At 47.5% G+C, this 27,181-nt stretch overlaps 15 non-coding genes and 1 pseudogene across 15 annotated transcripts; all 16 read left to right on the top strand.

Moving 5' to 3' along the window:
• The first annotated feature begins 237 nt into the window (after positions 1–237).
• Positions 238–428, top strand: LOC141194160 (U2 spliceosomal RNA). Its single transcript, XR_012266950.1, has one exon. It is a non-coding gene; the product is annotated as a U2 spliceosomal RNA (small nuclear RNA).
• Positions 429–1,544: 1,116 nt separating this feature from the next.
• LOC141194158 (U2 spliceosomal RNA) lies at positions 1,545–1,735 on the top strand. The gene has a single exon (XR_012266949.1). It is a non-coding gene; the product is annotated as a U2 spliceosomal RNA (small nuclear RNA).
• A 1,115-nt stretch (positions 1,736–2,850) lies between these two features.
• On the top strand, positions 2,851–3,041 carry LOC141193589 (U2 spliceosomal RNA). Its single transcript, XR_012266495.1, has one exon. It is a non-coding gene; the product is annotated as a U2 spliceosomal RNA (small nuclear RNA).
• Positions 3,042–4,156: 1,115 nt separating this feature from the next.
• Positions 4,157–4,347, top strand: LOC141194157 (U2 spliceosomal RNA). Its single transcript, XR_012266948.1, has one exon. It is a non-coding gene; the product is annotated as a U2 spliceosomal RNA (small nuclear RNA).
• A 1,118-nt stretch (positions 4,348–5,465) lies between these two features.
• LOC141194156 (U2 spliceosomal RNA) lies at positions 5,466–5,656 on the top strand. The gene has a single exon (XR_012266947.1). It is a non-coding gene; the product is annotated as a U2 spliceosomal RNA (small nuclear RNA).
• Positions 5,657–6,771: 1,115 nt separating this feature from the next.
• On the top strand, positions 6,772–6,962 carry LOC141194275 (U2 spliceosomal RNA). Its single transcript, XR_012267061.1, has one exon. It is a non-coding gene; the product is annotated as a U2 spliceosomal RNA (small nuclear RNA).
• A 1,115-nt stretch (positions 6,963–8,077) lies between these two features.
• LOC141194154 (U2 spliceosomal RNA) lies at positions 8,078–8,268 on the top strand. The gene has a single exon (XR_012266945.1). It is a non-coding gene; the product is annotated as a U2 spliceosomal RNA (small nuclear RNA).
• Positions 8,269–9,383: 1,115 nt separating this feature from the next.
• LOC141194153 (U2 spliceosomal RNA) lies at positions 9,384–9,574 on the top strand. Its single transcript, XR_012266944.1, has one exon. It is a non-coding gene; the product is annotated as a U2 spliceosomal RNA (small nuclear RNA).
• Positions 9,575–10,689: 1,115 nt separating this feature from the next.
• On the top strand, positions 10,690–10,880 carry LOC141194152 (U2 spliceosomal RNA). The gene has a single exon (XR_012266943.1). It is a non-coding gene; the product is annotated as a U2 spliceosomal RNA (small nuclear RNA).
• A 1,118-nt stretch (positions 10,881–11,998) lies between these two features.
• LOC141194265 (U2 spliceosomal RNA) lies at positions 11,999–12,189 on the top strand. The gene has a single exon (XR_012267051.1). It is a non-coding gene; the product is annotated as a U2 spliceosomal RNA (small nuclear RNA).
• A 1,115-nt stretch (positions 12,190–13,304) lies between these two features.
• LOC141194151 (U2 spliceosomal RNA) lies at positions 13,305–13,495 on the top strand. Its single transcript, XR_012266942.1, has one exon. It is a non-coding gene; the product is annotated as a U2 spliceosomal RNA (small nuclear RNA).
• A 1,115-nt stretch (positions 13,496–14,610) lies between these two features.
• Positions 14,611–14,801, top strand: LOC141194150 (U2 spliceosomal RNA). The gene has a single exon (XR_012266941.1). It is a non-coding gene; the product is annotated as a U2 spliceosomal RNA (small nuclear RNA).
• A 1,115-nt stretch (positions 14,802–15,916) lies between these two features.
• On the top strand, positions 15,917–16,107 carry LOC141194149 (U2 spliceosomal RNA). The gene has a single exon (XR_012266940.1). It is a non-coding gene; the product is annotated as a U2 spliceosomal RNA (small nuclear RNA).
• A 1,115-nt stretch (positions 16,108–17,222) lies between these two features.
• On the top strand, positions 17,223–17,413 carry LOC141194148 (U2 spliceosomal RNA). Its single transcript, XR_012266939.1, has one exon. It is a non-coding gene; the product is annotated as a U2 spliceosomal RNA (small nuclear RNA).
• A 1,115-nt stretch (positions 17,414–18,528) lies between these two features.
• LOC141193739 (U2 spliceosomal RNA) lies at positions 18,529–18,606 on the top strand (annotated as a pseudogene).
• A 5,506-nt stretch (positions 18,607–24,112) lies between these two features.
• Positions 24,113–24,297, top strand: LOC141193702 (U2 spliceosomal RNA). The gene has a single exon (XR_012266587.1). It is a non-coding gene; the product is annotated as a U2 spliceosomal RNA (small nuclear RNA).
• The last annotated feature ends 2,884 nt before the right edge of the window (positions 24,298–27,181 follow it).

The following is a 27,181-nucleotide window of genomic DNA, read 5'->3' as shown; positions in this document are numbered from 1 at the left end:
TCCAACGGTGTTGAGGCGGGTGGGAACAGCAGGGGGTGAAGGTGCTGTGTTTAAAGAGGTGGAGTTATGCAGATCTAAAACGCGTGGATTGCAGCAGCAGCAAGCCGAAAAGTGCAGGCATGTAAGGGATCTAGAGGTTGACAACATGTCTTCTTAACGGGAGTCCAGGAGCTCATCTCCACAAATGGACTTTTCAGGATCCTTGGGTGGCTCCGTAGTTTGAAACCAATTCTGGTTATCGCTTCTCGGCCTTTTGGCTAAGATCAAGTGTAGTATCTGTTCTTATCAGTTTAATATCTGATACGTCCCCTATCTGGGGACCATATATTAAATGGATTTTTAGAACAGGGAGATGGAAAAAGAGCTTGCTCTGTCCACTCCACGCATTGACCTGGTATTGCAGTATCTCCAGGACCGGTGCACCCCTTCTTTAATGCAGTTTCTAAAATCAGAAAGAATTGAATTCAATGTTTTTTGTTCATTTTGCTTGTTTGTCGGATTTTGGGAATTTACTCTTTGGCTTTGCTTTTCTTCTCCTCATTGGATTTTTCATGTTCAAAGTTGCAGAAGCCAGATTGCAAGCTCATTTTGGTTCAACTTCAGCAACTGTGCATTGCATTGCCATGTAATGTGATGCAATGCTATCTTTCTAGCTCTCCCTTTTTACTTCCTTTTGGATAAACAGACATATTAGGCAAGCATTTTGGAGCTTTCACCTAAATAACTACAGGTGGTGAGATAAGCTGCACAATATAATTGACCTTTCAGTATATTGTTGCACACACACCATCTATTTAGCAAATGCCCTTGTTATCAACAGCAGCCTTTTAAACTCACCTGAGCTAACAGGTATGTGCGCTGGTTACTCTGCTGCGCTTAAAATTTCTTTTTTGGTTTGCTACAATGCCTTTTCTGAAACGTTGTCTCCTTCTGCTGGAACACTGACTTCTTTCATTTAATGCCTGCAGACTATAAAAGAGAACCCAACCCAAAAAGTTTGGTTGATTAGTCTGTGGCATTCTGTTAAACTGTTGCTTATGGCGGTCTCTGTGAGCTTCTCAGCGACATTCAGCCAGCCAGGTATCCTGCCTGCAGTAGATGGAATGTGGCAATGGAATGCTGGCTGCGCGTGTCATAATAGGCTCTGAGCCTTTATATACCTGTGCACAGCAGCAGCCACCTTCAGTCTGCTGCTGGACAGCCAGCAGCAGCAGCAGCAGGAGAGGTATGTAATCAGGAGCCCTCCTGCTAAGGGTAGACAGCTGCTCGTTCCACCCCACCCCCCGCCTTAATTGGTTCTCCTCCCTTCCAACGGTGTTGAGGCGGGTGGGAACAGCAGGGGGTGAAGGTGCTGTGTTTAAAGAGGTGGAGTTATGCAGATCTAAAACGCGTGGATTGCAGCAGCAGCAAGCCGAAAAGTGCAGGCATGTAAGGGATCTAGAGGTTGACAACATGTCTTCTTAACGGGAGTCCAGGAGCTCATCTCCACAAATGGACTTTTCAGGATCCTTGGGTGGCTCCGTAGTTTGAAACCAATTCTGGTTATCGCTTCTCGGCCTTTTGGCTAAGATCAAGTGTAGTATCTGTTCTTATCAGTTTAATATCTGATACGTCCCCTATCTGGGGACCATATATTAAATGGATTTTTAGAACAGGGAGATGGAAAAAGAGCTTGCTCTGTCCACTCCACGCATTGACCTGGTATTGCAGTATCTCCAGGACCGGTGCACCCCTTCTTTAATGCAGTTTCTAAAATCAGAAAGAATTGAATTCAATGTTTTTTGTTCATTTTGCTTGTTTGTCGGATTTTGGGATGGACTCTTTGGCTTTGCTTTTCTTCTCCTCATTGGATTTTTCATGTTCAAAGTTGCAGAAGCCAGATTACAAGCTCATTTTGGTTCAACTTCAGCAACTGTGCATTGCATTGCCATGTAATGTGATGCAATGCTATCTTTCTAGCTCTCCCTTTTTACTTCCTTTTGGATAAACAGACATATTAGGCAAGCATTTTGGAGCTTTCACCTAAATAACTACAGGTGGTGAGATAAGCTGCACAATATAATTGACCTTTCAGTATATTGTTGCACACACACCATCTATTTAGCAAATGCCCTTGTTATCAACAGCAGCCTTTTAAACTCACCTGAGCTAACAGGTATGTGCGCTGGTTACTCTGCTGCGCTTAAAATTTCTTTTTTGGTTTGCTACAATGCCTTTTCTGAAACGTTGTCTCCTTCTGCTGGAACACTGACTTCTTTCATTTAATGCCTGCAGACTATAAAAGAGAACTCAACCCAAAAAGTTTGGTTGATTAGTCTGTGGCATTCTGTTAAACTGTTGCTTATGGCGGTCTCTGTGAGCTTCTCAGCGACATTCAGCCAGCCAGGTATCCTGCCTGCAGTAGATGGAATGTGGCAATGGAACGCTGGCTGCGCGTGTCATAATAGGCTCTGAGCCTTTATATACCTGTGCACAGCAGCAGCCACCTTCAGTCTGCTGCTGGACAGCCAGCAGCAGCAGCAGCAGGAGAGGTATGTAATCAGGAGCCCTCCTGCTAAGGGTAGACAGCTGCTCGTTCCACCCCACCCCCCGCCTTAATTGGTTCTCCTCCCTTCCAACGGTGTTGAGGCGGGTGGGAACAGCAGGGGGTGAAGGTGCTGTGTTTAAAGAGGTGGAGTTATGCAGATCTAAAACGCGTGGATTGCAGCAGCAGCAAGCCGAAAAGTGCAGGCATGTAAGGGATCTAGAGGTTGACAACATGTCTTCTTAACGGGAGTCCAGGAGCTCATCTCCACAAATGGACTTTTCAGGATCCTTGGGTGGCTCCGTAGTTTGAAACCAATTCTGGTTATCGCTTCTCGGCCTTTTGGCTAAGATCAAGTGTAGTATCTGTTCTTATCATTTTAATATCTGATACGTCCCCTATCTGGGGACCATATATTAAATGGATTTTTAGAACAGGGAGATGGAAAAAGAGCTTGCTCTGTCCACTCCATGCATTGACCTGGTATTGCAGTATCTCCAGGACCGGTGCACCCCTTCTTTAATGCAGTTTCTAAAATCAGAAAGAATTGAATTCAATGTTTTTTGTTCATTTTGCTTGTTTGTCGGATTTTGGGATGGACTCTTTGGCTTTGCTTTTCTTCTCCTCATTGGATTTTTCATGTTCAAAGTTGCAGAAGCCAGATTACAAGCTCATTTTGGTTCAACTTCAGCAACTGTGCATTGCATTGCCATGTAATGTGATGCAATGCTATCTTTCTAGCTCTCCCTTTTTACTTCCTTTTGGATAAACAGACATATTAGGCAAGCATTTTGGAGCTTTCACCTAAATAACTACAGGTGGTGAGATAAGCTGCACAATATAATTGACCTTTCAGTATATTGTTGCACACACACCATCTATTTAGCAAATGCCCTTGTTATCAACAGCAGCCTTTTAAACTCACCTGAGCTAACAGGTATGTGCGCTGGTTACTCTGCTGCGCTTAAAATTTCTTTTTTGGTTTGCTACAATGCCTTTTCTGAAACGTTGTCTCCTTCTGCTGGAACACTGACTTCTTTCATTTAATGCCTGCAGACTATAAAAGAGAACCCAACCCAAAAAGTTTGGTTGATTAGTCTGTGGCATTCTGTTAAACTGTTGCTTATGGCGGTCTCTGTGAGCTTCTCAGCGACATTCAGCCAGCCAGGTATCCTGCCTGCAGTAGATGGAATGTGGCAATGGAACGCTGGCTGCGCGTGTCATAATAGGCTCTGAGCCTTTATATACCTGTGCACAGCAGCAGCCACCTTCAGTCTGCTGCTGGACAGCCAGCAGCAGCAGCAGCAGGAGAGGTATGTAATCAGGAGCCCTCCTGCTAAGGGTAGACAGCTGCTCATTCCACCCCACCCCCCGCCTTAATTGGTTCTCCTCCCTTCCAACGGTGTTGAGGCGGGTGGGAACAGCAGGGGGTGAAGGTGCTGTGTTTAAAGAGGTGGAGTTATGCAGATCTAAAACGCGTGGATTGCAGCAGCAGCAAGCCGAAAAGTGCAGGCATGTAAGGGATCTAGAGGTTGACAACATGTCTTCTTAACGGGAGTCCAGGAGCTCATCTCCACAAATGGACTTTTCAGGATCCTTGGGTGGCTCCGTAGTTTGAAACCAATTCTGGTTATCGCTTCTCGGCCTTTTGGCTAAGATCAAGTGTAGTATCTGTTCTTATCAGTTTAATATCTGATACGTCCCCTATCTGGGGACCATATATTAAATGGATTTTTAGAACAGGGAGATGGAAAAAGAGCTTGCTCTGTCCACTCCACGCATTGACCTGGTATTGCAGTATCTCCAGGACCGGTGCACCCCTTCTTTAATGCAGTTTCTAAAATCAGAAAGAATTGAATTCAATGTTTTTTGTTCATTTTGCTTGTTTGTCGGATTTTGGGATGGACTCTTTGGCTTTGCTTTTCTTCTCCTCATTGGATTTTTCATGTTCAAAGTTGCAGAAGCCAGATTACAAGCTCATTTTGGTTCAACTTCAGCAACTGTGCATTGCATTGCCATGTAATGTGATGCAATGCTATCTTTCTAGCTCTCCCTTTTTACTTCCTTTTGGATAAACAGACATATTAGGCAAGCATTTTGGAGCTTTCACCTAAATAACTACAGGTGGTGAGATAAGCTGCACAATATAATTGACCTTTCAGTATATTGTTGCACACACACCATCTATTTAGCAAATGCCCTTGTTATCAACAGCAGCCTTTTAAACTCACCTGAGCTAACAGGTATGTGCGCTGGTTACTCTGCTGCGCTTAAAATTTCTTTTTTGGTTTGCTACAATGCCTTTTCTGAAACGTTGTCTCCTTCTGCTGGAACACTGACTTCTTTCATTTAATGCCTGCAGACTATAAAAGAGAACCCAACCCAAAAAGTTTGGTTGATTAGTCTGTGGCATTCTGTTAAACTGTTGCTTATGGCGGTCTCTGTGAGCTTCTCAGCGACATTCAGCCAGCCAGGTATCCTGCCTGCAGTAGATGGAATGTGGCAATGGAACGCTGGCTGCGCGTGTCATAATAGGCTCTGAGCCTTTATATACCTGTGCACAGCAGCAGCCACCTTCAGTCTGCTGCTGGACAGCCAGCAGCAGCAGCAGCAGCAGGAGAGGTATGTAATCAGGAGCCCTCCTGCTAAGGGTAGACAGCTGCTCGTTCCACCCCACCCCCCGCCTTAATTGGTTCTCCTCCCTTCCAACGGTGTTGAGGCGGGTGGGAACAGCAGGGGGTGAAGGTGCTGTGTTTAAAGAGGTGGAGTTATGCAGATCTAAAACGCGTGGATTGCAGCAGCAGCAAGCCGAAAAGTGCAGGCATGTAAGGGATCTAGAGGTTGACAACATGTCTTCTTAACGGGAGTCCAGGAGCTCATCTCCACAAATGGACTTTTCAGGATCCTTGGGTGGCTCCGTAGTTTGAAACCAATTCTGGTTATCGCTTCTCGGCCTTTTGGCTAAGATCAAGTGTAGTATCTGTTCTTATCAGTTTAATATCTGATACGTCCCCTATCTGGGGACCATATATTAAATGGATTTTTAGAACAGGGAGATGGAAAAAGAGCTTGCTCTGTCCACTCCACGCATTGACCTGGTATTGCAGTATCTCCAGGACCGGTGCACCCCTTCTTTAATGCAGTTTCTAAAATCAGAAAGAATTGAATTCAATGTTTTTTGTTCATTTTGCTTGTTTGTCGGATTTTGGGATGGACTCTTTGGCTTTGCTTTTCTTCTCCTCATTGGATTTTTCATGTTCAAAGTTGCAGAAGCCAGATTACAAGCTCATTTTGGTTCAACTTCAGCAACTGTGCATTGCATTGCCATGTAATGTGATGCAATGCTATCTTTCTAGCTCTCCCTTTTTACTTCCTTTTGGATAAACAGACATATTAGGCAAGCATTTTGGAGCTTTCACCTAAATAACTACAGGTGGTGAGATAAGCTGCACAATATAATTGACCTTTCAGTATATTGTTGCACACACACCATCTATTTAGCAAATGCCCTTGTTATCAACAGCAGCCTTTTAAACTCACCTGAGCTAACAGGTATGTGCGCTGGTTACTCTGCTGCGCTTAAAATTTCTTTTTTGGTTTGCTACAATGTCTTTTCTGAAACGTTGTCTCCTTCTGCTGGAACACTGACTTCTTTCATTTAATGCCTGCAGACTATAAAAGAGAACCCAACCCAAAAAGTTTGGTTGATTAGTCTGTGGCATTCTGTTAAACTGTTGCTTATGGCGGTCTCTGTGAGCTTCTCAGCGACATTCAGCCAGCCAGGTATCCTGCCTGCAGTAGATGGAATGTGGCAATGGAACGCTGGCTGCGCTTGTCAAAATAGGCTCTGAGCCTTTATATACCTGTGCACAGCAGCAGCCACCTTCAGTCTGCTGCTGGACAGCCAGCAGCAGCAGCAGCAGGAGAGGTATGTAATCAGGAGCCCTCCTGCTAAGGGTAGACAGCTGCTCGTTCCACCCCACCCCCCGCCTTAATTGGTTCTCCTCCCTTCCAACGGTGTTGAGGCGGGTGGGAACAGCAGGGGGTGAAGGTGCTGTGTTTAAAGAGGTGGAGTTATGCAGATCTAAAACGCGTGGATTGCAGCAGCAGCAAGCCGAAAAGTGCAGGCATGTAAGGGATCTAGAGGTTGACAACATGTCTTCTTAACGGGAGTCCAGGAGCTCATCTCCACAAATGGACTTTTCAGGATCCTTGGGTGGCTCCGTAGTTTGAAACCAATTCTGGTTATCGCTTCTCGGCCTTTTGGCTAAGATCAAGTGTAGTATCTGTTCTTATCAGTTTAATATCTGATACATCCCCTATCTGGGGACCATATATTAAATGGATTTTTAGAACAGGGAGATGGAAAAAGAGCTTGCTCTGTCCACTCCACGCATTGACCTGGTATTGCAGTATCTCCAGGACCGGTGCACCCCTTCTTTAATGCAGTTTCTAAAATCAGAAAGAATTGAATTCAATGTTTTTTGTTCATTTTGCTTGTTTGTCGGATTTTGGGATGGACTCTTTGGCTTTGCTTTTCTTCTCCTCATTGGATTTTTCATGTTCAAAGTTGCAGAAGCCAGATTACAAGCTCATTTTGGTTCAACTTCAGCAACTGTGCATTGCATTGCCATGTAATGTGATGCAATGCTATCTTTCTAGCTCTCCCTTTTTACTTCCTTTTGGATAAACAGACATATTAGGCAAGCATTTTGGAGCTTTCACCTAAATAACTACAGGTGGTGAGATAAGCTGCACAATATAATTGACCTTTCAGTATATTGTTGCACACACACCATCTATTTAGCAAATGCCCTTGTTATCAACAGCAGCCTTTTAAACTCACCTGAGCTAACAGGTATGTGCGCTGGTTACTCTGCTGCGCTTAAAATTTCTTTTTTGGTTTGCTACAATGCCTTTTCTGAAACGTTGTCTCCTTCTGCTGGAACACTGACTTCTTTCATTTAATGCCTGCAGACTATAAAAGAGAACCCAACCCAAAAAGTTTGGTTGATTAGTCTGTGGCATTCTGTTAAACTGTTGCTTATGGCGGTCTCTGTGAGCTTCTCAGCGACATTCAGCCAGCCAGGTATCCTGCCTGCAGTAGATGGAATGTGGCAATGGAACGCTGGCTGCGCGTGTCATAATAGGCTCTGAGCCTTTATATACCTGTGCACAGCAGCAGCCACCTTCAGTCTGCTGCTGGACAGCCAGCAGCAGCAGCAGCAGGAGAGGTATGTAATCAGGAGCCCTCCTGCTAAGGGTAGACAGCTGCTCGTTCCACCCCACCCCCCGCCTTAATTGGTTCTCCTCCCTTCCAACGGTGTTGAGGCGGGTGGGAACAGCAGGGGGTGAAGGTGCTGTGTTTAAAGAGGTGGAGTTATGCAGATCTAAAACGCGTGGATTGCAGCAGCAGCAAGCCGAAAAGTGCAGGCATGTAAGGGATCTAGAGGTTGACAACATGTCTTCTTAACGGGAGTCCAGGAGCTCATCTCCACAAATGGACTTTTCAGGATCCTTGGGTGGCTCCGTAGTTTGAAACCAATTCTGGTTATCGCTTCTCGGCCTTTTGGCTAAGATCAAGTGTAGTATCTGTTCTTATCAGTTTAATATCTGATACGTCCCCTATCTGGGGACCATATATTAAATGGATTTTTAGAACAGGGAGATGGAAAAAGAGCTTGCTCTGTCCACTCCACGCATTGACCTGGTATTGCAGTATCTCCAGGACCGGTGCACCCCTTCTTTAATGCAGTTTCTAAAATCAGAAAGAATTGAATTCAATGTTTTTTGTTCATTTTGCTTGTTTGTCGGATTTTGGGATGGACTCTTTGGCTTTGCTTTTCTTCTCCTCATTGGATTTTTCATGTTCAAAGTTGCAGAAGCCAGATTACAAGCTCATTTTGGTTCAACTTCAGCAACTGTGCATTGCATTGCCATGTAATGTGATGCAATGCTATCTTTCTAGCTCTCCCTTTTTACTTCCTTTTGGATAAACAGACATATTAGGCAAGCATTTTGGAGCTTTCACCTAAATAACTACAGGTGGTGAGATAAGCTGCACAATATAATTGACCTTTCAGTATATTGTTGCACACACACCATCTATTTAGCAAATGCCCTTGTTATCAACAGCAGCCTTTTAAACTCACCTGAGCTAACAGGTATGTGCGCTGGTTACTCTGCTGCGCTTAAAATTTCTTTTTTGGTTTGCTACAATGCCTTTTCTGAAACGTTGTCTCCTTCTGCTGGAACACTGACTTCTTTCATTTAATGCCTGCAGACTATAAAAGAGAACCCAACCCAAAAAGTTTGGTTGATTAGTCTGTGGCATTCTGTTAAACTGTTGCTTATGGCGGTCTCTGTGAGCTTCTCAGCGACATTCAGCCAGCCAGGTATCCTGCCTGCAGTAGATGGAATGTGGCAATGGAACGCTGGCTGCGCGTGTCATAATAGGCTCTGAGCCTTTATATACCTGTGCACAGCAGCAGCCACCTTCAGTCTGCTGCTGGACAGCCAGCAGCAGCAGCAGCAGGAGAGGTATGTAATCAGGAGCCCTCCTGCTAAGGGTAGACAGCTGCTCGTTCCACCCCACCCCCCGCCTTAATTGGTTCTCCTCCCTTCCAACGGTGTTGAGGCGGGTGGGAACAGCAGGGGGTGAAGGTGCTGTGTTTAAAGAGGTGGAGTTATGCAGATCTAAAACGCGTGGATTGCAGCAGCAGCAAGCCGAAAAGTGCAGGCATGTAAGGGATCTAGAGGTTGACAACATGTCTTCTTAACGGGAGTCCAGGAGCTCATCTCCACAAATGGACTTTTCAGGATCCTTGGGTGGCTCCGTAGTTTGAAACCAATTCTGGTTATCGCTTCTCGGCCTTTTGGCTAAGATCAAGTGTAGTATCTGTTCTTATCAGTTTAATATCTGATACGTCCCCTATCTGGGGACCATATATTAAATGGATTTTTAGAACAGGGAGATGGAAAAAGAGCTTGCTCTGTCCACTCCACGCATTGACCTGGTATTGCAGTATCTCCAGGACCGGTGCACCCCTTCTTTAATGCAGTTTCTAAAATCAGAAAGAATTGAATTCAATGTTTTTTGTTCATTTTGCTTGTTTGTCGGATTTTGGGATGGACTCTTTGGCTTTGCTTTTCTTCTCCTCATTGGATTTTTCATGTTCAAAGTTGCAGAAGCCAGATTACAAGCTCATTTTGGTTCAACTTCAGCAACTGTGCATTGCATTGCCATGTAATGTGATGCAATGCTATCTTTCTAGCTCTCCCTTTTTACTTCCTTTTGGATAAACAGACATATTAGGCAAGCATTTTGGAGCTTTCACCTAAATAACTACAGGTGGTGAGATAAGCTGCACAATATAATTGACCTTTCAGTATATTGTTGCACACACACCATCTATTTAGCAAATGCCCTTGTTATCAACAGCAGCCTTTTAAACTCACCTGAGCTAACAGGTATGTGCGCTGGTTACTCTGCTGCGCTTAAAATTTCTTTTTTGGTTTGCTACAATGCCTTTTCTGAAACGTTGTCTCCTTCTGCTGGAACACTGACTTCTTTCATTTAATGCCTGCAGACTATAAAAGAGAACCCAACCCAAAAAGTTTGGTTGATTAGTCTGTGGCATTCTGTTAAACTGTTGCTTATGGCGGTCTCTGTGAGCTTCTCAGCGACATTCAGCCAGCCAGGTATCCTGCCTGCAGTAGATGGAATGTGGCAATGGAACGCTGGCTGCGCTTGTCAAAATAGGCTCTGAGCCTTTATATACCTGTGCACAGCAGCAGCCACCTTCAGTCTGCTGCTGGACAGCCAGCAGCAGCAGCAGCAGGAGAGGTATGTAATCAGGAGCCCTCCTGCTAAGGGTAGACAGCTGCTCGTTCCACCCCACCCCCCGCCTTAATTGGTTCTCCTCCCTTCCAACGGTGTTGAGGCGGGTGGGAACAGCAGGGGGTGAAGGTGCTGTGTTTAAAGAGGTGGAGTTATGCAGATCTAAAACGCGTGGATTGCAGCAGCAGCAAGCCGAAAAGTGCAGGCATGTAAGGGATCTAGAGGTTGACAACATGTCTTCTTAACGGGAGTCCAGGAGCTCATCTCCACAAATGGACTTTTCAGGATCCTTGGGTGGCTCCGTAGTTTGAAACCAATTCTGGTTATCGCTTCTCGGCCTTTTGGCTAAGATCAAGTGTAGTATCTGTTCTTATCAGTTTAATATCTGATACGTCCCCTATCTGGGGACCATATATTAAATGGATTTTTAGAACAGGGAGATGGAAAAAGAGCTTGCTCTGTCCACTCCACGCATTGACCTGGTATTGCAGTATCTCCAGGACCGGTGCACCCCTTCTTTAATGCAGTTTCTAAAATCAGAAAGAATTGAATTCAATGTTTTTTGTTCATTTTGCTTGTTTGTCGGATTTTGGGATGGACTCTTTGGCTTTGCTTTTCTTCTCCTCATTGGATTTTTCATGTTCAAAGTTGCAGAAGCCAGATTACAAGCTCATTTTGGTTCAACTTCAGCAACTGTGCATTGCATTGCCATGTAATGTGATGCAATGCTATCTTTCTAGCTCTCCCTTTTTACTTCCTTTTGGATAAACAGACATATTAGGCAAGCATTTTGGAGCTTTCACCTAAATAACTACAGGTGGTGAGATAAGCTGCACAATATAATTGACCTTTCAGTATATTGTTGCACACACACCATCTATTTAGCAAATGCCCTTGTTATCAACAGCAGCCTTTTAAACTCACCTGAGCTAACAGGTATGTGCGCTGGTTACTCTGCTGCGCTTAAAATTTCTTTTTTGGTTTGCTACAATGCCTTTTCTGAAACGTTGTCTCCTTCTGCTGGAACACTGACTTCTTTCATTTAATGCCTGCAGACTATAAAAGAGAACCCAACCCAAAAAGTTTGGTTGATTAGTCTGTGGCATTCTGTTAAACTGTTGCTTATGGCGGTCTCTGTGAGCTTCTCAGCGACATTCAGCCAGCCAGGTATCCTGCCTGCAGTAGATGGAATGTGGCAATGGAACGCTGGCTGCGCGTGTCATAATAGGCTCTGAGCCTTTATATACCTGTGCACAGCAGCAGCCACCTTCAGTCTGCTGCTGGACAGCCAGCAGCAGCAGCAGCAGCAGGAGAGGTATGTAATCAGGAGCCCTCCTGCTAAGGGTAGGCAGCTGCTCGTTCCACCCCACCCCCCGCCTTAATTGGTTCTCCTCCCTTCCAACGGTGTTGAGGCGGGTGGGAACAGCAGGGGGTGAAGGTGCTGTGTTTAAAGAGGTGGAGTTATGCAGATCTAAAACGCGTGGATTGCAGCAGCAGCAAGCCGAAAAGTGCAGGCATGTAAGGGATCTAGAGGTTGACAACATGTCTTCTTAACGGGAGTCCAGGAGCTCATCTAAACAAATGGACTTTTCAGGATCCTTGGGTGGCTCCGTAGTTTGAAACCAATTCTGGTTATCGCTTCTCGGCCTTTTGGCTAAGATCAAGTGTAGTATCTGTTCTTATCAGTTTAATATCTGATACGTCCCCTATCTGGGGACCATATATGAAATGGATTTTTAGAACAGGGAGATGGAAAAAGAGCTTGCTCTGTCCACTCCACGCATTGACCTGGTATTGCAGTATCTCCAGGACCGGTGCACCCCTTCTTTAATGCAGTTTCTAAAATCAGAAAGAATTGAATTCAATGTTTTTTGTTCATTTTGCTTGTTTGTCGGATTTTGGGATGGACTCTTTGGCTTTGCTTTTCTTCTCCTCATTGGATTTTTCATGTTCAAAGTTGCAGAAGCCAGATTACAAGCTCATTTTGGTTCAACTTCAGCAACTGTGCATTGCATTGCCATGTAATGTGATGCAATGCTATCTTTCTAGCTCTCCCTTTTTACTTCCTTTTGGATAAACAGACATATTAGGCAAGCATTTTGGAGCTTTCACCTAAATAACTACAGGTGGTGAGATAAGCTGCACAATATAATTGACCTTTCAGTATATTGTTGCACACACACCATCTATTTAGCAAATGCCCTTGTTATCAACAGCAGCCTTTTAAACTCACCTGAGCTAACAGGTATGTGCGCTGGTTACTCTGCTGCGCTTAAAATTTCTTTTTTGGTTTGCTACAATGCCTTTTCTGAAACGTTGTCTCCTTCTGCTGGAACACTGACTTCTTTCATTTAATGCCTGCAGACTATAAAAGAGAACCCAACCCAAAAAGTTTGGTTGATTAGTCTGTGGCATTCTGTTAAACTGTTGCTTATGGCGGTCTCTGTGAGCTTCTCAGCGACATTCAGCCAGCCAGGTATCCTGCCTGCAGTAGATGGAATGTGGCAATGGAACGCTGGCTGCGCTTGTCAAAATAGGCTCTGAGCCTTTATATACCTGTGCACAGCAGCAGCCACCTTCAGTCTGCTGCTGGACAGCCAGCAGCAGCAGCAGCAGGAGAGGTATGTAATCAGGAGCCCTCCTGCTAAGGGTAGACAGCTGCTCGTTCCACCCCACCCCCCGCCTTAATTGGTTCTCCTCCCTTCCAACGGTGTTGAGGCGGGTGGGAACAGCAGGGGGTGAAGGTGCTGTGTTTAAAGAGGTGGAGTTATGCAGATCTAAAACGCGTGGATTGCAGCAGCAGCAAGCCGAAAAGTGCAGGCATGTAAGGGATCTAGAGGTTGACAACATGTCTTCTTAACGGGAGTCCAGGAGCTCATCTCCACAAATGGACTTTTCAGGATCCTTGGGTGGCTCCGTAGTTTGAAACCAATTCTGGTTATCGCTTCTCGGCCTTTTGGCTAAGATCAAGTGTAGTATCTGTTCTTATCAGTTTAATATCTGATACGTCCCCTATCTGGGGACCATATATTAAATGGATTTTTAGAACAGGGAGATGGAAAAAGAGCTTGCTCTGTCCACTCCACGCATTGACCTGGTATTGCAGTATCTCCAGGACCGGTGCACCCCTTCTTTAATGCAGTTTCTAAAATCAGAAAGAATTGAATTCAATGTTTTTTGTTCATTTTGCTTGTTTGTCGGATTTTGGGATGGACTCTTTGGCTTTGCTTTTCTTCTCCTCATTGGATTTTTCATGTTCAAAGTTGCAGAAGCCAGATTACAAGCTCATTTTGGTTCAACTTCAGCAACTGTGCATTGCATTGCCATGTAATGTGATGCAATGCTATCTTTCTAGCTCTCCCTTTTTACTTCCTTTTGGATAAACAGACATATTAGGCAAGCATTTTGGAGCTTTCACCTAAATAACTATAGGTGGTGAGATAAGCTGCACAATATAATTGACCTTTCAGTATATTGTTGCACACACACCATCTATTTAGCAAATGCCCTTGTTATCAACAGCAGCCTTTTAAACTCACCTGAGCTAACAGGTATGTGCGCTGGTTACTCTGCTGCGCTTAAAATTTCTTTTTTGGTTTGCTACAATGCCTTTTCTGAAACGTTGTCTCCTTCTGCTGGAACACTGACTTCTTTCATTTAATGCCTGCAGACTATAAAAGAGAACCCAACCCAAAAAGTTTGGTTGATTAGTCTGTGGCATTCTGTTAAACTGTTGCTTATGGCGGTCTCTGTGAGCTTCTCAGCGACATTCAGCCAGCCAGGTATCCTGCCTGCAGTAGATGGAATGTGGCAATGGAACGCTGGCTGCGCGTGTCATAATAGGCTCTGAGCCTTTATATACCTGTGCACAGCAGCAGCCACCTTCAGTCTGCTGCTGGACAGCCAGCAGCAGCAGCAGCAGGAGAGGTATGTAATCAGGAGCCCTCCTGCTAAGGGTAGACAGCTGCTCGTTCCACCCCACCCCCCGCCTTAATTGGTTCTCCTCCCTTCCAACGGTGTTGAGGCGGGTGGGAACAGCAGGGGGTGAAGGTGCTGTGTTTAAAGAGGTGGAGTTATGCAGATCTAAAACGCGTGGATTGCAGCAGCAGCAAGCCGAAAAGTGCAGGCATGTAAGGGATCTAGAGGTTGACAACATGTCTTCTTAACGGGAGTCCAGGAGCTCATCTCCACAAATGGACTTTTCAGGATCCTTGGGTGGCTCCGTAGTTTGAAACCAATTCTGGTTATCGCTTCTCGGCCTTTTGGCTAAGATCAAGTGTAGTATCTGTTCTTATCAGTTTAATATCTGATACGTCCCCTATCTGGGGACCATATATTAAATGGATTTTTAGAACAGGGAGATGGAAAAAGAGCTTGCTCTGTCCACTCCACGCATTGACCTGGTATTGCAGTATCTCCAGGACCGGTGCACCCCTTCTTTAATGCAGTTTCTAAAATCAGAAAGAATTGAATTCAATGTTTTTTGTTCATTTTGCTTGTTTGTCGGATTTTGGGATGGACTCTTTGGCTTTGCTTTTCTTCTCCTCATTGGATTTTTCATGTTCAAAGTTGCAGAAGCCAGATTACAAGCTCATTTTGGTTCAACTTCAGCAACTGTGCATTGCATTGCCATGTAATGTGATGCAATGCTATCTTTCTAGCTCTCCCTTTTTACTTCCTTTTGGATAAACAGACATATTAGGCAAGCATTTTGGAGCTTTCACCTAAATAACTACAGGTGGTGAGATAAGCTGCACAATATAATTGACCTTTCAGTATATTGTTGCACACACACCATCTATTTAGCAAATGCCCTTGTTATCAACAGCAGCCTTTTAAACTCACCTGAGCTAACAGGTATGTGCGCTGGTTACTCTGCTGCGCTTAAAATTTCTTTTTTGGTTTGCTACAATGCCTTTTCTGAAACGTTGTCTCCTTCTGCTGGAACACTGACTTCTTTCATTTAATGCCTGCAGACTATAAAAGAGAACCCAACCCAAAAAGTTTGGTTGATTAGTCTGTGGCATTCTGTTAAACTGTTGCTTATGGCGGTCTCTGTGAGCTTCTCAGCGACATTCAGCCAGCCAGGTATCCTGCCTGCAGTAGATGGAATGTGGCAATGGAACGCTGGCTGCGCGTGTCATAATAGGCTCTGAGCCTTTATATACCTGTGCACAGCAGCAGCCACCTTCAGTCTGCTGCTGGACAGCCAGCAGCAGCAGCAGCAGGAGAGGTATGTAATCAGGAGCCCTCCTGCTAAGGGTAGACAGCTGCTCGTTCCACCCCACCCCCCGCCTTAATTGGTTCTCCTCCCTTCCAACGGTGTTGAGGCGGGTGGGAACAGCAGGGGGTGAAGGTGCTGTGTTTAAAGAGGTGGAGTTATGCAGATCTAAAACGCGTGGATTGCAGCAGCAGCAAGCCGAAAAGTGCAGGCATGTAAGGGATCTAGAGGTTGACAACATGTCTTCTTAACGGGAGTCCAGGAGCTCATCTCCACAAATGGACTTTTCAGGATCCTTGGGTGGCTCCGTAGTTTGAAACCAATTCTGGTTATCGCTTCTCGGCCTTTTGGCTAAGATCAAGTGTAGTATCTGTTCTTATCAGTTTAATATCTGATACGTCCCCTATCTGGGGACCATATATTAAATGGATTTTTAGAACAGGGAGATGGAAAAAGAGCTTGCTCTGTCCACTCCACGCATTGACCTGGTATTGCAGTATCTCCAGGACCGGTGCACCCCTTCTTTAATGCAGTTTCTAAAATCAGAAAGAATTGAATTCAATGTTTTTTGTTCATTTTGCTTGTTTGTCGGATTTTGGGATGGACTCTTTGGCTTTGCTTTTCTTCTCCTCATTGGATTTTTCATGTTCAAAGTTGCAGAAGCCAGATTACAAGCTCATTTTGGTTCAACTTCAGCAACTGTGCATTGCATTGCCATGTAATGTGATGCAATGCTATCTTTCTAGCTCTCCCTTTTTACTTCCTTTTGGATAAACAGACATATTAGGCAAGCATTTTGGAGCTTTCACCTAAATAACTACAGGTGGTGAGATAAGCTGCACAATATAATTGACCTTTCAGTATATTGTTGCACACACACCATCTATTTAGCAAATGCCCTTGTTATCAACAGCAGCCTTTTAAACTCACCTGAGCTAACAGGTATGTGCGCTGGTTACTCTGCTGCGCTTAAAATTTCTTTTTTGGTTTGCTACAATGCCTTTTCTGAAACGTTGTCTCCTTCTGCTGGAACACTGACTTCTTTCATTTAATGCCTGCAGACTATAAAAGAGAACCCAACCCAAAAAGTTTGGTTGATTAGTCTGTGGCATTCTGTTAAACTGTTGCTTATGGCGGTCTCTGTGAGCTTCTCAGCGACATTCAGCCAGCCAGGTATCCTGCCTGCAGTAGATGGAATGTGGCAATGGAACGCTGGCTGCGTGTGTCATAATAGGCTCTGAGCCTTTATATACCTGTGCACAGCAGCAGCCACCTTCAGTCTGCTGCTGGACAGCCAGCAGCAGCAGCAGCAGGAGAGGTATGTAATCAGGAGCCCTCCTGCTAAGGGTAGACAGCTGCTCGTTCCACCCCACCCCCCGCCTTAATTGGTTCTCCTCCCTTCCAACGGTGTTGAGGCGGGTGGGAACAGCAGGGGGTGAAGGTGCTGTGTTTAAAGAGGTGGAGTTATGCAGATCTAAAACGCGTGGATTGCAGCAGCAGCAAGCCGAAAAGTGCAGGCATGTAAGGGATCTAGAGGTTGACAACATGTCTTCTTAACGGGAGTCCAGGAGCTCATCTCCACAAATGGACTTTTCAGGATCCTTGGGTGGCTCCGTAGTTTGAAACCAATTCTGGTTATCGCTTCTCGGCCTTTTGGCTAAGATCAAGTGTAGTATCTGTTCTTATCAGTTTAATATCTGATACGTCCCCTATCTGGGGACCATATATTAAATGGATTTTTAGAACAGGGAGATGGAAAAAGAGCTTGCTCTGTCCACTCCACGCATTGACCTGGTATTGCAGTATCTCCAGGACCGGTGCACCCCTTCTTTAATGCAGTTTCTAAAATCAGAAAGAATTGAATTCAATGTTTTTTGTTCATTTTGCTTGTTTGTCGGATTTTGGGATGGACTCTTTGGCTTTGCTTTTCTTCTCCTCATTGGATTTTTCATGTTCAAAGTTGCAGAAGCCAGATTACAAGCTCATTTTGGTTCAACTTCAGCAACTGTGCATTGCATTGCCATGTAATGTGATGCAATGCTATCTTTCTAGCTCTCCCTTTTTACTTCCTTTTGGATAAACAGACATATTAGGCAAGCATTTTGGAGCTTTCACCTAAATAACTACAGGTGGTGAGATAAGCTGCACAATATAATTGACCTTTCAGTATATTGTTGCACACACACCATCTATTTAGCAAATGCCCTTGTTATCAACAGCAGCCTTTTAAACTCACCTGAGCTAACAGGTATGTGCGCTGGTTACTCTGCTGCGCTTAAAATTTCTTTTTTGGTTTGCTACAATGCCTTTTCTGAAACGTTGTCTCCTTCTGCTGGGACACTGACTTCTTTCATTTAATGCCTGCAGACTATAAAAGAGAACCCAACCCAAAAAGTTTGGTTGATTAGTCTGTGGCATTCTGTTAAACTGTTGCTTATGGCGGTCTCTGTGAGCTTCTCAGCGACATTCAGCCAGCCAGGTATCCTGCCTGCAGTAGATGGAATGTGGCAATGGAACGCTGGCTGCGCGTGTCATAATAGGCTCTGAGCCTTTATATACCTGTGCACAGCAGCAGCCACCTTCAGTCTGCTGCTGGACAGCCAGCAGCAGCAGCAGCAGGAGAGGTATGTAATCAGGAGCCCTCCTGCTAAGGGTAGACAGCTGCTCGTTCCACCCCACCCCCCGCCTTAATTGGTTCTCCTCCCTTCCAACGGTGTTGAGGCGGGTGGGAACAGCAGGGGGTGAAGGTGCTGTGTTTAAAGAGGTGGAGTTATGCAGATCTAAAACGCGTGGATTGCAGCAGCAGCAAGCCGAAAAGTGCAGGCATGTAAGGGATCTAGAGGTTGACAACATGTCTTCTTAACGGGAGTCCAGGAGCTCATCTCCACAAATGGACTTTTCAGGATCCTTGGGTGGCTCCGTAGTTTGAAACCAATTCTGGTTATCGCTTCTCGGCCTTTTGGCTAAGATCAAGTGTAGTATCTGTTCTTTTAAGAACACAAGAGCTACGATCTACACTTGACGAGAGCGATCGAACTCGGAAGGAGTAGAGCTTCGGAGCCCAGCTGACATCAGAGAACGAAGGCGGATATCGGTGGGAGGAAGAAGCTCTAAAGAATCCAGAAGAAGACGAAGACTCGGAGAAGAATCGGGCTGTCCTGTGGAATCTTCGAGGAAGAAAATCATCGAGACAAAGACCTTTCGGGGAATTTGTCCAGAACACGACGGGAGAAGAATCTACATAGCTCCACCCATTCCGGGAAGAGTTCCAGATCCAGCTCCAAGAAGTAACTGCAGGAGGAAAGCCATGGCAAGCGCTGCGAGGAAGGCCGAAAAGAAGAGCCTGGAGCTGGGGACAGCCAGGAGGGCCCAGCCAGGAGCCGATTCTGACCCCAAGGACTCTGCCTCCACGACTGGCCAGCAGAAGGGACCCCAAAAGCCCCGCCACGAAGCTCCAGCCCTGGAGCCATGGATGCGGCAGACGGTGGCCCTGAAGCTGAAGGAAGTGGATGGGAGGGTGCCGGACATGTCCTCGGACGTGTTCTGCCAGAAGATGCTGCTGGATCGAGGCTTCTCCAGGTCGGACACCCTCAGCATCCAGACCTTCTTGACGGGGATCTTCTTCGTCACCTTCGCCACTGTGAACACCTGCAGGAGGTTCTGGGAAATGGTAAGCGCAAAAGGACCGGATAATTCTTTCTCTGCCTTTACAGGTAGCTGCCCTATCCAGAGGGATGAAAGGAGGATCACGGTCTCCATGCGCAACCCGCACACCCCAGGCCAAGACATCTGTACCTTCCTGAGACGCTTCTGTTTGGTTGTGAAGGAACCCTCTCACATCCTGAATGGACTCGGCTTCTGGACAGGTAAGTGGTCGGTGACCGTTAGACTTCACAGGGACCTGGCGTACTCAGACGGACTTCGGCACCTGCCCCCGACATTCTCCCTGGGCAACTCCTACGGCCTCATCTATTACCCGGACATGCCGCGGAACTGCAGGAGATGCGGCAAGAACGGCCACGAGATGAAGGACTGCAAGGAGGATGCCTGCAGGATTTGTCGAGTGACGGGACACAGCTCGAAGGACTGCCCGAAGAAGACGTCCTGCAACCTGTGTGGGCTGGCGGCTCATCTGTACAAGGATTGCCCCAGGCGTGAGAGATCCTGGGCATCGGTGGTTGCGACGACCCCAGCTACGGAGGACAAGGCCCCGACGACCAGGCCTGTGAAGGTCAAGGACGCGACGACCAAGGCCCCAGCGGCCAAGGCCGAGACGACCAAGGCCAAAGCGGTCAAGGAGTCGGTGGCCAAAGCCCCAGCGACGGTCCCAGCAGCTCCGAAGCAGAAGAAAAAGTCAAAGGAGGGTAAGAGTTCTGTCACCCCTCTCTCGATCCCTCCCCCTGCCACCCCCGTCCAATCCCCCCCACCCCGGCCACCCCTGCTGAGGATTCCACTTCCTCTTCCTCCTTCCCCTACTCCTCAGCAGGTGTCCTTTCCCCTGCCCCGGCAGCCACTCTCCCTCCCCAGACCATGGTAGCGGTGGAATTAACCTTTCCTCCACCCGCCGCTATCTATTCCGAGGAGGATTTTCCCCTTCTTGTCTCCCCAGTTCCAACCCGGGGAAAGAGGAAGGTGGAGGACAGCCCTGCTACTGAATCCTCCAAAAAGAAGATTCTGGATTTCATAGGCGAAAAGGAGGATACCCTCCCTGAGCCAGAAGAGATGGAGCACATGGTTGAGACCCTGGTGGCCGAGCCAGAAGAGGAGGAACTGGTGGTCGCCGAGATTGAGGCCGCGTTGCTTGACCAGATGGAGGAAGAGGGCCTGCTGGTGATCCCGTCACCAGCAGTCAACACCGACGAGGGACCACCCGACCGGAGTGGTAACTAAGGTGTATTGCCTGCGCTAACTTTTTCTTTTTTCCCTACATGATGGCTAATATTAACTTATTTTCCATTAATGTCAGGAGCATCAAGGACAAGTTCAGACGTCAGACTATTTATGCCTTCCTTACTTCCCAGTTGTGTGATGTTTATATGTTGCAGGAATGTTCCCTTCCCTCCTCTAGGTCCTTCAAACATCTGGCCAGGGAGTGGTCCCACGGTCCATCCTACTGGTCCGGTGGGGGTGACTGCAAGTCTGCGGGGGTCGCAATTCTGATCGGGGGGGCGCATTCACGCTTGAGTCCGTCCAGGAGCTCATCTGCGGCAGGGCTCTTGTTGTAGATGGCAACTGGGCGGGAGAACCTGTCAGGTTCATCAACGTGTATGCGTCCCCACTGAAGAATGAGCGTTTGGAGCTTTTCCAGACCCTGCAGCTTCAGCTTGCCACCACCAGGACCTTAGTGATGGCCGGGGATTTCAACTGCCCCATCGAGGAGGACGGTCGTAGTTCTGGCACATCTGCCAAGTTGGACATCACGTCCAAGCTGCTCATCGAGATGGTAACCGAGGCCTCTCTTCAGGACGTGGTGGGCTCCATGGGGAGAGGCTCCACGAACTATTCGTGGAGCCGACCCGATGGCTCACTCCGCTCCAGGATTGACTTTGTGTTCACCTCTCGGGCAGTCAGGCAGAGTAGGCACTCGATGGTCTCCTGCTTCTTCTCCGACCACAGAGCCATTCACTTACAAGGTGTCCTCGGCGACGGTTTTCCGTCCGGCCCCGGCTCCTGGAAGCTGAATTGTGCTCTGCTGGCTCAGGATGAAGTCGTGGAGGAGCTGAGAGCAGCCTACGCAATGTGGCAGTCCTACAAGGGTAGCTTCCAAACAGTCTCTGATTGGTGGGAATATGTTAAACTTGAGTTTCGCTGTTTCTTTCAGGCCAAGGGTCGACAACAGGCGTGTGAGAAGAGGAGGGACTTCAGAGGGCTGCAGCGCGAGCTGCGGTCGCTGCAGGACCTTCTTCACTGCGGCTGGGACGTGAGGGAGGAGCTGGAGGAGACCAAGAAGAGCCTGAAAAGGCACTTTGAGGAGGAGTCCAAGCGAATCATCTTCCGTTCCAAAGTGGAGAATCTGGAGAAGGGTGAGAAATGTAACTCATTCTTTTTCAGGAAACTTCATGCCGGTCACACGCCCCTGAACGAGCTGCGAGACGAGAGCGGAAACATGCGACGTGGGAAGGAGGACGTGATGAGGGTCGTCAGCGACTTCTACAGCGAACTCTACTCCCACAAGACTACCGACCCCGACGCTGCTGATAAGTTCCTGTCAGGTATCACTAACCATCTTGATCCTGCAGGCACGGCAGCCTTGGACAAACCTCTGATGGTGGGCGAATTGCTCTCTGCCGCTAAATCCTTTAGGACCGGCAGGACCCCGGGCAGTGATGGTCTTCCAGCGGAGCTCTATGTAGCGCTGGGAGACCTCATCTGTCCGGACCTGTTGGACCTGTACGAGGAGATGGTGGTGGAGGGTAGAATGCCTCCATCTTTGAGGGAAGGAATGGTCACGATCCTGTACAAGCGGAAGGGAGAGAGGTGCGACCTGAGGAATTGGCGTCCCATCACTCTGCTCAACGTGGACTACAAGATCCTGGCCAAGACGATGGCGACACGACTTAAGACGGTCATCGGACGGATCATCCACCCGGACCAGACCTGCGGCATCCCTGGACGTCGCATCGCAGACAGCCTCGCTCTCGTGCGGGACACGGTCGAGTACATCAAGGTCCGCCGCGCACACGCGGCCCTGGTCTCCTTGGATCAGGAGAAGGCCTTCGACCGGGTTTCCCACGAGTTCATGGGCCGAGCTCTGCACCGGTTAGGTTTGGGTAACATGTTTTGTTCGTATGTCCGTCTGATGTATTTTGATATCCACAGCTCGGTGTTGGTGAACGGCTGGAAGACTGACCCCTTCCCTGTCCTCTCTGGGGTCAGACAAGGCTGCCCTCTATCACCTCTTCTTTTTGTTTGTGTTATAGAACTCTTCGCAGAGGCTATCCGGCAGAATGGAGAGATCAGAGGGATCACCGCACCGGGTCCGGGACGACACGAGGTCAAGTGCTCGCTCTACATGGACGACGTCACCGTCTTCTGCGCTGATCGTGGTTCAGTCGACGCCCTCGTCCAGACGTGTGAGAGGTTCGGCCGGGCTTCAGGGGCCAAAGTCAACTGCAGGAAGTCGGAAGCCATGCTCTTCGGGGATTGGCAGCCGGCCTCCTCCGCCCCCTTCCCCTTCAACATTCAACCGGATTTCCTCAAGGTGCTGGGAGTCTGGTTCGGGAAGGAAGGAGCGGCCCTCAAGTCCTGGCAAGAACGCTTGGCCAAGGTGAAGCAACGGATCGGACTCTGGAGCCTCAGACACCTCACTTGTGAGGGTAAGGCACTCGTCCTGCGTAATGAGGTCCTGCCCGTCTTGCAGTACACGGCGCAGGCCTGGCCCCCACACGTCACTCTGTGCAGGGCCATTACCAGGACAGTGTTTCACTTTGTCTGGGGATCCAAGATGGACAGAGTCAGGCGGGCCGTCATGTACAAGGAGCCTCGCAAGGGTGGGAAGGGCGTTCCAGATATCCCCACCCTCCTGCGATCCTCTTTTGTGTGTGATTGTGTCCGCCGGACTTTGCAAGTCAAGAATGGCTCCGCGGGCAGGTCCATGTCTCGCTTCTTCCTGCTTCCTCTTTGGAGGCGACTCGGCTGGGACAAGTGGGACAGCTCCTTCCCCTACAACTGGACGACGCCATGGTTCTACGGAGACGTCGTTCGATTTGTGGGGGAGCATCAACTGGAGGGACTCAAGCCCGACTTGTGGAAGCCCAAAACTATCCACAAGCTAATCAGAGCCAAGGATGACGTGGAGAACATCACAGGACTTCACCAGGACACGCTGGAGACTGTGTGGACAAATGTGTCGTCTGACAGGCTGACCAACGGGCACAAGGACTTGTCGTGGATGGCGATTCAGGGCGGACTGCCCGTCCGGTCATTCATGCATGCCCGGAACCTGTGCAAGACCCGGTACTGCCCAAGGTGCCCCTTCGTGGAGGAAACATCTTTGCACACTTTTTGGGACTGCGGATTTGCACAGCGCCTATTGACTGCACTTGAGGACGACCTGAGGAACTCTGTCCCCAGGGCGAGCCTATCGCACCATTCTGTGCTTTACGGACTCTTCCCTGGGGTTCATACCGTCGGAGCCATCCAGGAGGCTTGGCGCCTTATGAACTGCTTCAAGGATGCCGTTTGGGTCGCCAGGAACCGGCTCATCTTGAGGAGGGAGAGGATGTCCATCCAGGACTGCCGCAGGCTGATCCACAGCCTGCTCAGAGACTATTCCATCATGGACGGTCCGGAGGACGAGGACGAGGACTAAACCCCTCCTCCCCCTCTCCCCTTATGTGTCTTGTCTTTCAATAAAGCTTCGGGCCTGTGATTTTCCCCTCCCCATCCCCTTTTTCCCAATCCCCATCCCTTATCACGGTTCGTCGTACTGTATTGATTGACATGCTTTTTCTTTCAGATTGAGTGTTTTGTGTAGCATAGGGGTGTGATGTGTCTAGTTAGTGCGTCGTATCCTCATGCTATGTAAATATGATAAAAAAAAATAAAAAAAAAAACAAATCTGTTCTTATCAGTTTAATATCTGATACGTCCCCTATCTGGGGACCATATATTAAATGGATTTTTAGAACAGGGAGATGGAAAAAGAGCTTGCTCTGTCCACTCCACGCATTGACCTGGTATTGCAGTATCTCCAGGACCGGTGCACCCCTTCTTTAATGCAGTTTCTAAAATCAGAAAGAATTGAATTCAATGTTTTTTGTTCATTTTGCTTGTTTGTCGGATTTTGGGATGGACTCTTTGGCTTTGCTTTTCTTCTCCTCATTGGATTTTTCATGTTCAAAGTTGCAGAAGCCAGATTACAAGCTCATTTTGGTTCAACTTCAGCAACTGTGCATTGCATTGCCATGTAATGTGATGCAATGCTATCTTTCTAGCTCTCCCTTTTTACTTCCTTTTGGATAAACAGACATATTAGGCAAGCATTTTGGAGCTTTCACCTAAATAACTACAGGTGGTGAGATAAGCTGCACAATATAATTGACCTTTCAGTATATTGTTGCACACACACCATCTATTTAGCAAATGCCCTTGTTATCAACAGCAGCCTTTTAAACTCACCTGAGCTAACAGGTATGTGTGCTGGTTACTCTGCTGCGCTTAAAATTTCTTTTTTGGTTTGCTACAATGCCTTTTCTGAAACGTTGTCTCCTTCTGCTGGAACACTGACTTCTTTCATTTAATGCCTGCAGACTATAAAAGAGAACCCAACCCAAAAAGTTTGGTTGATTAGTCTGTGGCATTCTGTTAAACTGTTGCTTATGGCGGTCTCTGTGAGCTTCTCAGCGACATTCAGCCAGCCAGGTATCCTGCCTGCAGTAGATGGAATGTGGCAATGGAACGCTGGCTGCGCGTGTCATAATAGGCTCTGAGCCTTTATATACCTGTGCACAGCAGCAGCCACCTTCAGTCTGCTGCTGGACAGCCAGCAGCAGCAGCAGCAGGAGAGGTATGTAATCAGGAGCCCTCCTGCTAAGGGTAGACAGCTGCTCGTTCCACCCCACCCCCCGCCTTAATTGGTTCTCCTCCCTTCCAACGGTGTTGAGGCGGGTGGGAACAGCAGGGGGTGAAGGTGCTGTGTTTAAAGAGGTGGAGTTATGCAGGTCTAAAACGCGTGGATTGCAGCAGCAGCAAGCCGAAAAGTGCAGGCATGTAAGGGATCTAGAGGTTGACAACATGTCTTCTTAACGGGAGTCCAGGAGCTCATCTCCACAAATGGACTTTTCAGGATCCTTGGGTGGCTCCGTAGTTTGAAACCAATTCTGGTTATCGCTTCTCGGCCTTTTGGCTCAGATCTGTAATGGGTCTAGTCATTTGGCTGTCTGTGCGTTAACTCTTGGCCCTGTGGCATCGCCATTTTATGGCTTAAGCCACTTGCTGCTATAAGGAGTTGGCCAGTAGACACGACTAGCGATAATGGGACGCATTCGATACGCTGGGCCCGGTGAGGCTCGAGTGAAGTTTGGAATCCAGATTGATGTGGAAGATGGCAAAGAAGGAATCTTTACCCTCAGCTTCGTGGTGAAGGAGATTTTGTTTGGACTCCTTGAAGTGAAGAAGGAAGAAATCTTGTGCCTCCAGCAATTCAAAAGCAAGTATAATCTTGTATTTACTTCTATGGCTGTTTGCAACAATTTCTATGATTGTTTGAAAAAGAATCTGGACAATCAATATTTGGATGGGCTGACTTTTGTCATCTTGTATTGCTCCAAAGAGGTACCTCTGACTGTTTTCATGTACAACCCACATGTGGACTTGGCTTTGATTTATGCCTTTCTAAATAGGCACTGCTATATTACCAAGGTGGCAGTAAAAGTCATGAATGAGGAGGAACTATGGACCGGTAAATATCGTTTCATGGTCAAGTTCCGGGAAAGTCCTGATGAACCAGGGGGTATACATTATCCTCCATCAAATTTTTCCATTGGGAGTGAGCGGGGTTACCTGTTCTTCCCCAATGCGCCCAGGTTTTGTCGTCATTGTAGGAGGTATGGCCATACTCAGGAAGCATGCGACATCAGACAGATTATTTGCAGGAAGTGCAATGAGGTGGGTCATTCTTCCAATAATTGCAAAAATGAAATAGTCTGTAACCTCTGTGGAGAGAAGGGGCATGCCTTCAGAGACTGTATATTCCATCCTGGTTCATATGCGGGGGCAGCGGGAAGGGGAAGGAGAAGAAATGAATCTCCTGCACCCACAGCTACAACTCCGACTGCTCCAACTCCGACTGCTCCGATATCTACTCTGGCTTTCCTGGATGAGGAGGAGGCTCGGGTTGCTTTTCCAGAACTGGTTCGTGTGAATGTAAGAGGAAATATGGAGCTGGCACCTGAGCCACCGGTGCAGAGGGCCGCGTCTGTGGCTTCAGATGTCAGTGAGTCTGAGACGATAACTGATGATCGTATAGGCATGGAAGTGGCCCCGGTGGAGGATCTGGAGGCTGAAATTCCAGACATGATGGTTACATTGCAGGGGGAAGAGGAGTCTGATCTGACCAGAACACCGCATGTGGCCTGGAGCGATGTCGTTTCTGACCTTGAGGAGGAGGGAGGTCAGGGGGACTTTGACCCCCAGCGGCGGGATTATAGTTCAGATGAAGATGGAGGCGCTTCAGTGAAGAAAAAGAAGAAAACTGAACCATCCTTTTCCCCTTTAAGTGATTGCAGTGTGAGTCCAGCCCGGGTGTACCCTACTGCATCCGATCCCCAAGATGTGTCTTTTTTGGGGGAAGGCACAAACTACGATATCTGCACGTCCAGCGTCCTACCCCCAGAAGGGTTAGGATGATGTACAGGTGGGCATGTTGTCGTGACCTCCCACATCAAATTAATAGATGGGTGCCCAAGTTGCTCTCAGCATCTTGTCGCTAAATGTTCGGCTGATTAAATCTGAGTCGAGAAAAGTGGCAATTTTGGACTACTTGAGCAACTTGGATGCGGACGTATACTGTGTCCAGGAGTGTGGGATCTCCGATCCCTTAAGTGAAAATGCATGGCCTTTAGGTCAAAGTGTGTGGTCTGGTTCTGTATGTAAT

This window comes from Phyllobates terribilis, unplaced genomic scaffold (genome assembly GCF_046119375.1).
Source record: "Phyllobates terribilis strain yellow unplaced genomic scaffold, ASM4611937v1 Scaffold_66__1_contigs__length_7565176, whole genome shotgun sequence".
Lineage (NCBI taxonomy): Eukaryota > Metazoa > Chordata > Amphibia > Anura > Dendrobatidae > Phyllobates > Phyllobates terribilis.
The sequence above is the reverse complement of the archived record's forward strand: the minus strand, read 5'-3'. Positions and strand labels throughout refer to the sequence as shown.